Here is a 4,031-nt window from a genome sequence, read left to right on the forward strand (position 1 = left end):
AAGAAAAAAAATGGAGAAAGATCCAAGCAAATTTCTTCCATGGGCTGCTGAAAATAACCAGCTTACTACAGTGCAGAGAATACTTTCCAAAAAGGCCACTCATGTGAATACTAGGGATGACTGTGAGTATACCCCTCTTCATCGGGAAGTCTACAGTGGACACTTAAACATTGTCCGTGAGTTGGTGGCTCAAGGGGCACATGCAATAACTGCAGATGGCTGGACACCCCTGCACAGTGCATATACGTGTAATAATACCAGAGTTGCTTCTTTCTTCTTCATGATGCAGATACCAATGCCCAAACTAAAGGCTTCTTGACCCCCTTGCATCTTGCTGCTGGAAATTGAGATAGCAAAAATACACTGGAACTGTTGAACCAATATGTCAAACCAGGTCTAAAGAACCACTTGGAAGAAACTGCATTAGATATTACCAAAAGGATAAGTATGTATCACTACCTCTTTGAAGTTGTGGAAGGCTGTATAAATTGTTCTCTTAAATCCTAATGATTCGGTAAATTTTCTTAGATTTCAAAAATGTCATTAATTCCTTTGTGTCAACCCAACATATTTTCACAATCCAAATAACAATATCTTATAGCAACAATTCACGGATTCTGTGGAGTTCTTCGAAGTGAATTGCCTGCTTTTGATGTCAAAATGTATTCAAGAGTTTTTGTGTACATCTATAATTATTTATGCAGAGTTGTGATTTTGTTAATCAGAAATAATTTTCACTTATCTTTTGAAATGAGTAGTATAGAAACTAAAGATATTTCCGGTGTTTGTCTGAAAATGTATAATTTAAAATATTCTATATTCTATGTTTGTATATTGTCCATAATCTATTTTATTCTCTCCTAGATATAATACATTGAATTCTACATGGTTTTATAACATATAGGTTCATTAATGTGTCCTTTCAGATTGCATTCCATATAGAAACAGTTTAAGATTCCTTTTTTTCCCGTAGGTCCTTATAGTATTATATTTCTTTGGGATAAAACGACAATGTTGTCTAATTTCAAAAGTTGTGTAAAGGTTATGCTATGTAAAGGCCTTTCTAAGGTGAAAATTGAATACATTGATGTCAAAGTAACTTTTAATTATATGAATTATGTGTATTGTTACACTTGTAATTTTGTAATCAACTTTTTAATAGCTGTTTTTCATTTCTTACATCTGAAGAATGAAAAATTTTGAATACTTCACAAATTTTCATATCACCCTTGTACAAGTGCCATGTTGTTCTCTGTATTGTTGTAATTTTGGTATACAACCTGCTGAAGAATGTAGTACCCTGTTAAATTAAGTAGTTAATGATGAAATATTTATACAGGCTTATATGCTTAGGAGCCTATTTGTAACAAGGAAACCTTATTGTTCCTAAAAATGCTATTAATCTTATTTCCCTAAAATTCTGTGAATAGTTGAAAAAAATATGTTGTTCAGTTGATTGCTCACATTTGCAATCTTTTTGTCAATGACTATTTTAAGTCTTTTTCATTTAGAATTTGATCATATTTTCAAGTATTTATAGCTTAGTCCAAAGGAGACGGCTTTTTCAAGTACTTATTTATCCAACTGTGTTAGCTCTGTGAAGCCAATGGATTCAAAGTAAGCCTTGCTTAAGAGCTACTTCTAAACATATGCAGTTGAAATTTTCCCAAATGAGGTCTTATTGGCACAAATGTCTACCTGACCCTTTACCCTTCTTCCATGTAGGAACAGACCAACCAGAATATCTTACTCTGACAGCATAGATTGTATTACTGGAACAAAACTAATCTTAGTTACAAGGGATCATAGAGAGATTAACAGTTCAGCCAGAACTGTTCATACTAGAAGGCATTTTATCAAAATATGATTGTTTATGATACCTACCATTTCAAAAGTAGCTAAAGCCAAGAAAGTGAAAAATTGTTCACATGCATGATTACCTAATGTCTTGGCCTGTCTACCTTCCAACCAGGCAGGAACTTACACTACTGCCATTTTATCACCAAATATTTTCTTAGTTACAAGAGAAGTCCATATATTTCTCTTCATTATTAGGCCTAAAATTGGTAATGTTTTTTATTATTTTTATTTTTATTATTATTTTTATTGTGAACATAATGTACAGAGGGGTTACAATTACATGGCCAAGATAATGAGTACATTTCTTATCAAGCATTGCAGCCTCCTCCTTTGTTTACCCTTCACATCCCTTCCGAGCCTCCCCCGACCTCACCCAACCCTCCCCCCACCAAAGTTGTAAAGTTCGTTTTCGACATGACAACTTGTACTTCTCATTGTTGCAACGTGTCCACCACTATCCTTAAACGACTTGTTTTTTCCCTTCTCCTCTACAAATTATACCGACATCTTAAACGACTTGTTTTTTTCCTTCTCCTCTACAAATTATACCGACAGCAAATATAGTGAAAGCAGGGGATATAATGTGGGGGAGGGACATACAAAGCAACAAACAGATAATCTTATAAGTGCGTTAGAAACAAATGCATGAAAGAAAAAAAACATTTAAATGCATATCCAAGGGTTCATTTTCCTAACATCACATTATCTGACCTTTTCTGCTTGACTCACACATATACTAGATATTGCAAATAAGAGAAACCATGGGACCTATGTTTCTTTGGGCTTGGCTTACTTCACTTAATATAATTTTTTCCAAGCCTTTCCATTTCCTAACAAATGGGGCAATGTCATTTTTCCTAATGGAGGCATGGAATTCCATTGTGTATATATACCACATTTTCTTGATCCATTCATCTACTGAGGGGCATCTGGGTTGGTTCCAGATCTTAGCTATGGTAAATAATTCTGCAATTAACATAGGTGTGCTGGTAGCTATAGTGTGGTCTTGTTTGTAAATATTTGGGTAAATGCCCAAAAGTGGGATTGCTGGGTCATAGGGGAGCTCTATGTGAAGTTTTTTGAGAACCTCCATACTGCTTTCCAAAGTGGTTGAACAAGTTTATACTCCCACCAACAATGCAGTAAGGTTCCCTTCTGTCCACATCCCCTCCAGCATCTGTTGTTATTAGAGTTCTTCATTTTGCCATTCTAACTGGGGTGAGGTGGTATCTCAATGTTTTTTTGATTTGCATTATCACCCTGCATCAGAATCAACTCCAAATGGATCAAAGACCTCGGAGTCAAAGCAGACACTCTGACAACATTACAGGATGGAATATGAGAAACCCTAGGTCTCCTTGGTTCAGGCCTAAATTTTCTGAATAGAGACCCAGAAACACAACAAATCAAAGAAAGATTGGACAAATGGGATTGCATAAAGTTGCAGAGCTTCTGCATGGCACAGGACATAGCTAGCAAGATCAATAGAAAGCACACGGATTGGGAGAAGATCTTCATTAGCCATACATCGGACAAGGGTCTCATATCTAAAATATACTTGGAACTCAAAAAATTAAATCCCCAACAACAAATACTCAAAGAAACAACTGCCCAATAAATAAATGGACTAAAGACCTAAAGAGAAACTTCTCTGAAGAAGAAAGAAGGATGGCCAATAGACACATGAAGAAAAGCTCAACCTCCTTAAATTGGTAATGTTTTAAAAAGTGTTTCCTCTTGACTCCAGGCTGTAAATCTACAAATGGAAAACTTTAGGTTTAACTCTACCAAACACTGAGGTAGAGATAATGGAATAATACTTTAAAACAGAGTTGCCTTTGATACCCTAACCACAACAGAACAATGCAAAACATGAACCTTTTCATTATATTATATATAGTTATGTATTTTACATTTATATGTGATCATTTTATATTTCACACTATGAAACTTACTAGAATTAATTGATAATTTGACAAATAAATTGATATTTATTCCAATAAATAGAATTAGAATATAAATAATTAGGTTTAGAATATATATCAGAATATAAAATATATCAATACAATATTTTAGGTACAAACTTGTGATACCTTCTAAGTGAATGGCTTTCTGAATTCACATGGCCAAAAATGAGTGTTGTTTTCCTCTAATCTATATGGGATTTTATT

General features: G+C 34.3%; 1 pseudogene; it reads right to left on the minus strand.

Annotated features, from left to right (window-relative positions):
- Window positions 1–1,192: 1,192 nt before the first annotated feature.
- Window positions 1,193–1,292, minus strand: LOC122127574 (annotated as a pseudogene).
- Window positions 1,293–4,031: the final 2,739 nt, after the last annotated feature.

This window comes from Dipodomys spectabilis, unplaced genomic scaffold, assembly GCF_019054845.1.
Source record: "Dipodomys spectabilis isolate Male_0828 unplaced genomic scaffold, ASM1905484v1 ptg000303l, whole genome shotgun sequence".
Classification (NCBI taxonomy): Eukaryota; Metazoa; Chordata; class Mammalia; order Rodentia; family Heteromyidae; genus Dipodomys; species Dipodomys spectabilis.